We start from the raw sequence: 12799 nt of genomic DNA on the forward strand, positions 1-12799 counted from the left end.
CTTGAATTACCCACCATAGCTTTATTTAGCTACTTCAGGTAGCTTTAGGCCAAACAGAAAAATATGTTTGTTTACTGTTACATGCTGAAATACAATAGAATCGGTAGGTAGGATTTTGTATTTATTTTATTGAATTTTTTATACACAAATTCACATGAATTGGTTGAAATAAAACAGTTTTATCATTGGTGATGCTTTTTGTTTCTAAAACTTTCAATTTCGACTTCAAATACTTCACTGATTAAGATGCATGTAAAAATTAAACTGACCTGCGAGTGACTTCGGGATTTTTACGAGTTAAAAATTTGAGTCGGCGATTAAATGTAGGATCGCTCGGGTAACCGTAAACAAACATTTTTTTATTACGCCTTATTTAGCTGTTTCATTGTAACTTTTCACAATTTTGCTTTTTATTTAAAATAGATAAAAAAGGCGCAAGTATATGACCACTAATATTTATACTAGGAAAATTTCAAAAGGCAGTCCTAAGAACATTGCTGCGTTTGAACACTTTTAAGCAAAGGATGTATTTCTGTTGTTTGAGTAACTGTACACCACCTCTGTACGATGAGCTGTAAATATTAAAAACAAAAACAAAAAAATAATAACACAAGTTATGCTGTGGATACATGCAAGATATATTTTTTTGTAAAATGAGTATATTTTTATAGAGTTGATTGCCTTTGTATATTAAGATTTTTTAAATTGATTAATTATTAATTAATTACTCCAGGAACAGTAATTATCACTCACAGAGTTGCATATATTTTGGACATTCTGGAAAGTATTGGCATTAAAGAATTTCATCTAAATCACCCATAGTACACCCATAGTACCCATAGTATAAGAACACATTTTATATAACCTTTAAACAGGTCATTGGTACATAATATATCTAGAGCTCCAATTTCAAATTTTGAGCATATATTATGAGATAATATATAGTATCTATACATATTTTATAGTTGACATGCATTTGGTTTTAAAGGTATAATCATATAATCAACAAACACAAGTTGATACATATATATAAACTAAATATAAATATATGCTTTGTTTCAACTGACATGGCATTTTGTAAAACATAATTAAATATTAGCAGCATCATGGTGTATTGTTTGAAATGCAGTGAAAAAAAAATATGAGAACATAGATTATACAGTTAATAGAACATTATTGACAGTCCTTGCTCATATATGTATGCTTTCATTTTTAGGACAAAAAATATTGGTGATTGATTAGGAAAAACCCCCATCACAGCTCAATTATGAATTTTAAAGACAAATAAGTAGAATAGATTATTCTCAAAGAATTTAGAGTCATTTATTTCTGATCATCTGTTGTCTATTTGTCTGATCTGTCTGTCTGTTAACTTTTTACATTTTCAACTTCTTCACAGACCCTTTTTCAAGGGGAGATAATCAAGAGAAGGCAAAAATAGGATGGGGTCAATAAAAAAGAACCACTGGCCAGAGAAGATGAAACATTTGTGTAAGGTTTTCTAACTGATCAAGATTCAAGTATGTTCAAATCATGACCCCATGGTTATGGTGGAGCTACAATGGTTGATAAATGTATCACATAGTAATATATAGGAAGAAATCTTTAAATATCTTCTCCTAAAGAGTAGCAAAACCTTGATTTCATATTAATATCGAAGCATCCTCAGGTAGTGTAAATTCAATTTTGTTCAAATCATGACCCCTGGGGGTATGGTGGACCACAATAAGCAATAAAATTTTACATAGGAATAAATAAATAAATAAATAAATAAATAAATAAATAAATAAATAAATAAATAAATAAATAAATATATATATATATATATATATATATATATATATATATATATATATATATATATATATATATATATATATATATATATATATATATATAATGCTGATGAGGAACAGAAGGGCCTTAGTGATGTAGATGGCATTGTGGACCATGGGCCTCTTGTTTTTACATGAATATTATGTGCACATACATGTACTTGCAGTACTTAACATGTTCTTCATTTCTCTTTTTCACTTTCATCACTGCTAGAGGATTCACCGATGACAGCAGCATCCATCACGAAATCTGACCAGTTTTGGACACCATGCATGGACTCAACATTATGCTTTGCAACACCAAGGTACCAGATTACAGAGGCTATGTGGGAGCAGACTCCAACTACACGAGTTTCCGCACGACATCTGCAGTACCAAGCAGCGATGTTGGACTCGGAGAACTGTATCCAGAGGAGGTATATCTTAGAGGAATGTGTCTGCTCTGAAGCTTGACTCGAATAAGTCCAGGAAACTCTTTATGTAACAAGATACTGACATCACCATCAAGGTACTCTTGAACATAACTAGGGCATGGTTTCAGCTGATGTACCCCACATGTCAAGTTTCTGATTTCTTCCTCATCAATTTTAGGAAAAACAATTGATTCGGGAACCATGTCCCAGTTTACAGATTTTTTGTCCTAGGAATTTTCCTCGACAAATGTCTTGAGGATGTTGATTTGAGTAGAAAGATGCCTCATTTTTGCTGCCGGAGCTATGTCATCATCAACATTGCCAGATGACTTGTAGTATTTGTTAGTTATTGCACAAACAATGCGCACTTAATCACCAATGTAGGGTACCTGATTGGTTGGAAGAGTATGGGCGAGATATTTCCAGTGTTTGATTCTTGAATTTGCAGCCTCTACTACCCAACGGATCTGTAAAATAAATGAAAGCCATGTATACAGGTGAGTGAAAATATGTAAGACCAGAGACATATTGTGTTTGTATTGTCTCTCTGTCTCTTTTGTCTGTTTAACTTCTCAATTTTCAATTGTGCTAGGTGTCTTGCAGACAAACCAGGTACCAAATTAATAAGAGCAATTGGAGGAATTGGAATCAGCTGAGGCCAAAAAAATTAATCAATAGTTTCTAAGGCACTGCCACATAAGGTCAAAAACTGCCGCTTTGATCTATTTTATTGACATTTTGAAAGGGGAATAACTCATTTTTTAATTTTTCTAAGATGAAAAAGAAAATTGAGTTATTCCCCCTTTTCGTAGACATTTTTATTAGATAAACAATTATATTTCTTGTTAATAGGGTATTTTATGAATTTATTTTTAAAGAAATGTTTGGAATATAATTATTCAAAATTCAATACATATAATTAAAGATAACATAAAAAATAAGAATAGATCGACAGGGAAATCAATTATCAACTTTGCATACAAAGACTATGTACTATTCAGATACACTGTGTTTCACAAACAAACCATGGTCAAATTATGACAAATTTTTAAAACTCGCTTTGGTAAAAGAATATTATCTTTGATTATTTTGCATTATACATAGATACATATACTTTAATTCACATGCTGGCAAAACGTTTGGTAACTTAAGATTAAAATTAGTAATATTGCTTAAAATTAGTAATATTGCTCAAATATGTTTTGCAGGAAATACAGTAATAAAAAAGCATGTTACCTTTGTAACTAGCCGAGAAGCATTGGCATCCAGAGTTGACATCTGCCTTTCACCTTTGCCTAATAGACATGGCATCTGTGCCTTTATACCAAACTCTTCCAGTATTTTAATGGCATCCCTAAAGCCTCTGTCCACTATAAAGATATCATTATCTTTAAACCAGCTTTTAAGATCTTCGACATTGGTCTTCAGCATGTGATTCAAAATGGATCCGTCATTAAGGTCTTTCGTCTCCACAGATGACCTTATAGTGATTCTATTGTTTCTTATTATTATTAAGGTCTTCCGTCTTCACGGAAGATCTTATAGTGATTCTACTGTTTCTTATTAAGGTCTTTCGTCTTCACGGAAGACCTTATAGTGTTTCTACTGTTTCTTTTTAGGGTCTTTCGTCTCCAACGGAAGACCCTTCTATTATTCTATTGTTTCTTTTTCACTTTTATTAGGGTCTTCCGTCTTCAGCGGAAGACCCTTCTATTATTCTTAGGTTTCTTTTTTACCTTTATTATTATTAAGGTCCTACGTCTTCACGGAAGACCTTATAGTGATTCTACTGTTTCTTATTAAGGTCTTCCGTCTTCACGGAAGACCTTATAGTGATTCTACTGTTTCTTATTAAGGTCTTCCGTCTCCAACGGAAGACCTTATTGTTTTCGTTCGGTTTCTTTTTCCCTATTATTATTATTATTAAGGTCTTCCGTCTCCAACGGAAGACCTTATTGTTTTCGTTCGGTTTCTTTTTCCCTATTATTATTATTAAGGTCTTCCGTCTCCAACGGAAGACCTTATTGTTTTCGTTCGGTTTCTTTTTCCCTATTATTATTATTAAGGTCTTCCGTCTCCAACGGAAGACCTTATTGTTTTCGTTCGGTTTCTTTTTCCCTATTATTAAGGTCTTCCGTCTCCAACGGAAGACCTAATTGTTTTCGTTCGGTTTCTTTTTCCCTATTATTATTATTATTCTTACCGATTTTGTGCACGCGAGTTCTCGGTAACGTCTTGGCCGATTTTCATAAATCTTTCAGATCTGATAGGTATTGATCTGAACCTTATTGGAAATTTTTTTCGTAGATGACGTCACTTTTTATCTCGAGATATTAAGGATTTTCTGATTTTCAGAGGGTCGGCTTGTCCTGGGAACTCCTCCGAAATGACTTAAGATATTGAGACAAGATTTTCAGTGAAGGTAGGGGAAGGTTTGTAGATTTGCAGGCAGGTGTCCAAATCTCTCTAGCTCAAAAGGCGCCGAAGCTCGGTAGGGCTCAAAAAATGTCTCAGAAACATCTCACAAAATTTTACACCTTTTCTTTCATATCTTCATACATGTTAATATTTTGTTAAAATATATAGAAGAAAAGTTGTGCAGAATGATACGACCTTTCATTTGATATCAAGAAAAAGGGGCTGACCCTTCAAATTAGGGGCTGAGAGGGGCCAAAAGTCTTTCATCTATAACTCTTTAATCATCAATAATTTGTAATACATTACTGAAGCAAAGATGTTTATCTTAACGATTTACAACAATATATGATAAGATTCTGATCATATGTGACGTAAAAAGGGGTCACAAGGGGTCAGAATGCTAAATCTTTGACGCTTTATATCTCGAAAAGGTGGAATATTTTGATAAGCAATACTGAACAAAAGATGGTCAGAATAATGTTCTAATCAACATGCACTCTTTCAATTTTTGTCAGACGGCCCCATTAAGGACCTGAAGGGGTGGCCCCTAAATATTTCCATTCTGCATATCTCCACAACGAAAAGAAATCTCTGAATAGTTGTTGAACAAAAAGTCTTCAAAATCACAAGACCTTTCATTTGATATCAAGAATAAGGGGCTGACCCTTCAAATTAGGGGCTGAGAGGGGCCAAAAGTCTTTCATCTATAACTCTTTAACCATCAATAATTTGTAATACATTACTGAAGCAATGATGTTTATCTTAACGATTTACAACAATATATGTTAAGATTCTGATCATATGTTACGTAATAAGGGGTCACAAGGGGCCAGAATGCTAAATCTTTGACGCTTTATATCTCGAAAAGGAAGAATATTTTGATAAGCAATACTGAACAAAAGATGGTCAGAATAATGTTCTAATCAACATGCACTCTTTCAATTTTTGTCAGACGGCCCCATTAAGGTCCTGAAGGGGTGGCCCCTAAATATTTCCATTCAGCATATCTCCACAACGAAAAGAAATCTCTGAATAGTTGTTGAACAAAAAGTCTTCAAAATCACAAGACCTTTCATTTGATATCAAGAAAAAGGGGCTGACCCCTCAAATTAGGGGCTGAGAGGGGCCAAAAGTCTTTCATCTATAACTCTTTAACCATCAATAATTTGTAATATATTACTGAAGCAAAGATGTTCATCTTAACGATTTACAAAAATACTTGATAAGATTCTGATCATATGTGACGTAATAAACGGTCACAAGGGGCCAGAATGCTAAATCTTTGACGCTTTATATCTCGAAAAGGAAGAATATTTTGATAAGCAATACTGAACAAAAGATGGTCAGAATAATGTTCTAAACAATATGCTTCCTTTCATTTTTTTGTCAAACTGCCCGATTAAGGACTTAGAGGGGTGGCCCCTAAATATTTCCATTCAGCATATCTCCACAACGAAAGGAAATCTTTGAATATTTCTTGAACAAATCGTTTTCAAAATCACAACACCTTTCAATTGATATCAAGAAAAAGGGGCGTACTCCTTAAACTAGGGGCTGAGAGGGGCCAAAAGCATGTCATCTATAGCTCTTTGATAATGGTATATAAATCAAAAGAATGAAATCTAATTAGGGAAGTCTATATATTATTATCTTTTAACAACGCAGCTATGTTAAGGCTTCCCGAAGCTTTAAAATGCGCTCAAAACATAATATGTCATTGTGAGGTCGGTTTTGGTTTTAATTTATAAGTATTGAACTTTAGTCCTTCCAATTTATATAAAGGGTTTCCTCGGCTATATATTAACATATTTGTTATGATATCACATGACTTTGTTGATCACGTGACTGTCATTTATAATTTTGAAGTGTTTCATATAAATCGCTTCGGCGCAGCTGATTAACACAATAATTATTAAAATTTTGTTACGCGGGTATGTTAAGGCTACACCTAGAGATATCCTACTTGCCTTTACAATATGACGTCATAGTAAGCTGTATGACGTGATCTTTACAAATAATGATTTCTTAATATCTATATTTAATGTTTAATTTCAGGTCCAAGAAATGAATGGAATCATTCAAAAACATAATATAAACTAAATCTTGTCGTTTTGGGGTGGTAAAAATAGCTAAGTATTTATCACGGGGGTTTAATACCAAACCCATGACGTCATAACTATTGATCAAATATTTGCCGAGTGAAAATGAAACGTGACGAGATTCATGTAAACAAATATATGAAATGGGAGTTTTAAAGCATATACCGTTAATGTTATGTGTAATTCATAAGGAATTAAAGATTATGAATCAGGTAAGCTGATATATTCTTATCATGTTTTCTTGTAATGAACACAGGCAGTGCTTTGAAATCCCGATCAGCCATTCCTCTGTCGCTCTATAACAACAAAGATGCAAAAGTTCAACACTACGCCGCATACTGTGAAACATAATTTTTGTTTGTATCGAAAGCTTGTATTCTATAGTACCTGGAAAGTGCTGCTAGAATCGTGTGGTTAACATGAATTGATGACAATTCCTTGATCAAATGTATAAAATGTAAAAATTTTGGTAAGGTTTCATGCGAAACTTTGGAATATTTTTTTCTGTGTTTGGAGAGTAGGATTCTAGCAGCACTTTCCATGGTCCAGTGATGTTTTTACATAATTATTTTCAAAAAAAGAAATGAATTATCCCCGGGGTAGTGTTGAACTTTTCACATTTTCATTAAGGCAATTTTTCTATTTATAGACGTCACGTGATGACGTCGTACTGGAGTGCTTCTTTTAGCCTAAGACTCAATGACGTCTATACAATGTATAATAATAGTAAATGTTTTATCTATGGCTTTTCCGATTTATCAATGTTGCATTTAACGAAAAAAGTCTAAATTCGCCGAAATATGATCTGTGTACTGCCTTAACGTACCCGCGTATATAAATAAACTCATCGTAACCTTGTGTATCCGAAATGTGCTTGGGAAAAGTTATAGTATTACTTGGGTACAAAATATTTCCTGAGAAATTCAACTTACCTACAAATTTGAGGGTATTTTCCACACAGTATCGTAATCTGTATTAATACAAATCCAACACACATTTTTCCCAAGCAAGATTCAGTTATAGAACAACCTCTTCTTACAGATTTCCACAGAAATTCTCAGATTAATCCTCATTAATCGCCTGCGCCAGACTCTTTTATACACACAAAATAAATTCTACCTCCAACCACGGGTATAAAACAGAGTACATTTCAAAAGTATATTTTTCATAAGCATTTTGAACATGATGAATTCCAATCAAGGGTAGGTAAGCGGTGTATTTTTAAAATATTCGGACCTATAAGACTTAAAAAACCTTTAACGATCCGTGAATTTTGCAATAGCTATCAAGCATTTTACATGCATTTTGAAATAAAGTGTAAAGTTCATGACACTCTCCCCGTCATAACACCTCAAGGTTGCAGTGACCCGACGTCATTTTCCATTATGACGTCATATTTTGGTAGTTCAGAGATGTGAAGGCACAGAGTGCACTGTCATATTCTACGGGAAGCCTTAACCTACCTGCGAAAGTTCATAATCAAAATCATATCTCATCTTATTGAGAAATTGGACGGAAGACCTACTCGTTGCTCGCAACGAGATCTCATCTAGTTATTATTATTTTTCTTACCGATTTTGTGCACGCCAGTTCTCGGAAATGGCTAGGTCGATTTTTTCCAAACTTTCAGATCTGATAGATATTTATCTGAACCTTGTCGGAAATTTTCGTCGTCGATGACGTCACTTCCGGTCGTGAGATATGGACGATTTTCTGATTTTCAGAGGGTCGGCTTGTCCTGGCAATCACTCCTAAACGACTCAAGATATTGAGTTGAGATTTTCATTGAAGGTAGAAGAAGGATTGTAGATGTGCTTTTTTGCGTCTATATCTTCCCGGCGCAAGAGGTGCTGAAGCTCGCCTGGGCTTGAAAAATAGGCTCAAAAGCATCTCGCAAAATTTGACACGTTTTCTTTTATATCTTTATACCTGTAAATACTTTGTTAAAACATATATAACAAAAGTTGTGCAGAATGATAAGAGCTTTCATTTGATGTCAAGAAAAAAGGGCTGTTTCCTCCTATTAAGGGCTCAAAGGGGCCGAAAGTCTTTTATCCATAACTCTTTAACGGTCAATATTTCGTTATAAATTACTGAAGCAAAAATGTTTATCTTAACAATTTAAAACTACCTTTAATAAAATTAAGATCATATCACGTAATAAGGGGCCATAAGGGGCCAGAATGATAAATCTTCGATGCTTTATATCTTGGAAAGGGGAAATATTTTGATAAGCAATATTGAACAAAATATGTTCAGAATAATGTTCTTAACAATATGCACCCTTTCCATTTTTGCAAAACGATCCCAGTAAGGACTTGAAGGGCTGGCCCCTAAATATTTCTATTCTACATATCTCGGAAACGAAAAGAAACTTCTGAATAGTTGTTGAACAAAAAGTCTTCATAATCATAAGACCTTTCTTTTGATATCAAGAAAAAGGGACTGACCCCTCAAATTAGGGGCTCAAAGGGGCCAGAAGTCTTTTATTTATAACTCTTTAATGATTAATATTTTGTCATAAAGTACTGAAGCAATCATGTTCAACTTAACAATTTGCAACTATATATTATGAAATTTTGATCATATATTGCATAATAAGGGGCCGAAAGGGCCCAGAATGATAAGTCTTTGATGCTTTATATCTTGGAAAGGGGAAATATTTTGGTAAGAAATATTGAGCAAAGTATGTTCAGAATAATGTTCCAAACAATATGAACCCTTTCAATTTTTGCAAAGCGATCCCAGTAAGGACTTGAAGGGCTGGCCCCTAAATATTTCTATTCTACATATCTCGAAAACGAGAAGAAACTTCTGAATAGTTGTTGAACAAAAAATGTTAAAAATCACAAGTCTTTTCATTTGATGTCAAGAAAAAGGGGCTGACTCCTCAAATCAGGGACTCAGAGTGGCCAAACGTCTTTCATCTATAACTCTTTAACTATCAATATTTTGTTATCAATTACTGAAGCAAAAATGTTCATCTTAACAATTTGCCACTATATATTATAAAAATAAGATCATATGTTGCGTAATAAGGGGCCAAAAGGGGCCAGAATGCTAAATCTTTGAAGCTTTATATCTCAACAAGGTAACATATTTTGATAACCAATATTGAACAAAAGATGTTCAGAATAATGTTCTGAACAATATGCATCCTTTAAATTTTTGCAAAACGGACCAATTAAGGACTTGAAAGGTTGGCCCCTAAATATTTCTATTCTACATGTCTCGAAAAAGAGAAGAAACTTCTGAATAGTTGATGAACCAACAATTTTTAGAATCACAAGTCTTCATTTGATATCAAGAAAAAGGGGCTGATCCTTCAAATTAAGGGCTCAGAGGGGCTAAAAGACTACTATGTAACTCTTCAATGATCAAGAAATTGTTTTAAATTACTGAAGCAAAAATGCTTAACGTAACAATATGCAACAATATGTTGTAAAATTTTTGATTCTCTATTGTGTAATTTGGGGCCAAAAGGGCCAGAATGCTAAATGATTTACACTTCGTATCTCGAAAAGGGAAAATATTTTGAAAATCAATATTGAACGAAAGATTTTCAGGATTATGTTATATAAATCAAAAGAATGAAATCTAAGGAGGGAAATCTTTATATCATTATCTTTGAACAAAAACTTAATCAAAAGCACATCTCATCTCATCGCAAAATCGGACGGAAGACCTACTCGTTGCTCGCAACGAGATCTCATCTAGTTATTATTATTATTCTTACCGATTTTGTGCACGCGAGTTCTCGGTAACGTCTTGGCCGATTTTCATGAAACTTTCAGATCTGATAGGTATTGATCTACACCTTATTGGAAATTTTTTTCGATGATGACGTCACTTTCCATCTTGAGATATTTAGGATTTTCTGATTTTTAGAGGGTCGGCTTGTCCTGGAAACTCCTCCGAAACGACTTGAGATATTGAGTCAAGATTTTCAGTGAAGGTAGGGGAAGGTTTGTAGATTTGCAGGCAGGTGTCCGAATCTCTCTAGCGCAGAAGGCGCCGAAGCTCGGTAGGGCTCAAAAAATGTCTCAGAAACATCTCACAAAATTTTACACCTTTTCTTTCATATCTTCATATATGTTAAGAATTTGTTAAAACATATAGAAGAAAAGTTGTGCATAATGATCCGGCCTTTCATTTGATATCAAGAAAAAGGGGCTGACTCCTGAAATTAGGGGCTGAGAGGGGCCAAAAGTCTTTCATCTTTAACTCTTTAACGATCAATAATTTGTAATACATTACTGAAGCAAAGATGTTTATCTTAATGATTTACAACAATATATGATAAGATTTTGATCATATGTTACGTAATAAGGGGTCACAAGGGGCCAGAATGCTAAATCTTTGACACTTTATATCTCGAAAAGGGAGAATATTTTGATAAGCAATAATGAACAAAAGATGGTCAGAATAATGTTCTAAACAATATGCACCCTTTCAATTTTTGTCAAACGGCCCCATAAAGGACCTAGAGGGTGGCCCCTAAATATTTCCATTCAGCATATCTCCACAACGAAAAGAAATCTCTGAATATTTCTTGAACAAAACGTTTTCTTACTCACGAGACCTTTCAACTGATATCAAGAATAAGGGTCTGACCCCTCAAATTAGGGGCTCAGAGGGACCAAAAGTCTTTCATCTATAACTCTTTAACGATCAATAATTTGTAATACATTACTGAAGCAAAGATGCTTATCTTAACGATTTACATCAATATATGATAAGATTCTGATCATATGTTGCATAATAAGGGGTCACAAGGGGCCAGAATGCTAAATCTTTGATGCTTTATATCTCGAAAATGGAGAATATTTTGATAAGCAATACTGAACAAAAGATGGTCAGAATAATGTTCTAATCAACATGCACCCTTTCAATTTTTGTCAAACGGCCCCATTAAGGACTTGGAGGGGTGGCCCCTAAATATTTCCATTCAGCATATCTCCATAACGAAAAGAAATCTTTGAATAGTTGTTGAACAAAAACTCTTCAAAATCACAAGACCTTTCATTTGATATCAAGAATAAGGGGCTGACCCCTCAAATTAGGGGCTCAGAGGGGCCAAAAGTCTTTCATCCTTAATTATTATTCTTTTTTTTTCTTTACAATTTTTGTGCAGACGATTTCTCGGAGATGGCTCGATCGATTTACTTGAAATTTTCAGAGAAGATGTATCTTTATCTGAACCTTATAGGTTTTTTTCAATTTTCTGAAAATCACCTCCGGTCGGGAGTTATCTCCCTTTTATCAAAATTCAGAGGACCTCCTTGTCTGCGATGAAACTCAAGAACGGCTTAAGCTAGAGCGCTGAAATTTTCAGTGATGATAGAGGACATGTTACCATTTTGCACCTGGGTTTGGATATTTTCTGGAAGTGCTTAGTATGGAAGCTCGGTAGGGGTCAAAATTTAGGACAAGAATCATGAGTGAATTTTTGAGACATTTTGTATCATATCTTTTAAAGTATAATGATTTTGTTAAAACATACTGAACAATATTTGTGCAGAATGACAAGATCTTTAATATGATATCAAGAAAAAAGGGCTGACTTATCATATTTGTGGCCGAGAGGGGCCGAAAGTATTAAATCAATAACTTTTTAACGATTAATATTTTGGTATACATTAACGAAGCAAAAATGTTTATCTGAACAATTTACGACTGTATATTATAATATTTATGTCATATGTTACATAATAAGGGGCCAGAATGCCAAATCTTTGGCACTCTATATCTCGAAAGTGGGAAATATTTTGATAAGCAATATTGAGTAAAATATGTTCAAAATAATGTCCTAAACAATATTCAACCTTTCGATTTTTGCTAAAGGTCCCCATTAAGGAGTTGAAGGGCTGGCCCCTAAATATATCTTTTGCAAATAAATAAGAAACGAAAAAGAATTGCTGAATAGTTGTTGAACAAAAAGTGTTTAAAATCATTAGAGCTTTAATGTTGTATGAAGAAAAAGGGGCTGAGCCCTCAAAATAGGGGCTGAGAGGGGCCAAAAGTCTTTAATCAA

Source organism: Saccostrea echinata, unplaced genomic scaffold (assembly GCF_033153115.1).
Source record: "Saccostrea echinata isolate AGI-Se365-2 ecotype Australia unplaced genomic scaffold, CSIRO_AGI_Sech_v1 ptg000033l, whole genome shotgun sequence".
Classification (NCBI taxonomy): domain Eukaryota; kingdom Metazoa; phylum Mollusca; class Bivalvia; order Ostreida; family Ostreidae; genus Saccostrea; species Saccostrea echinata.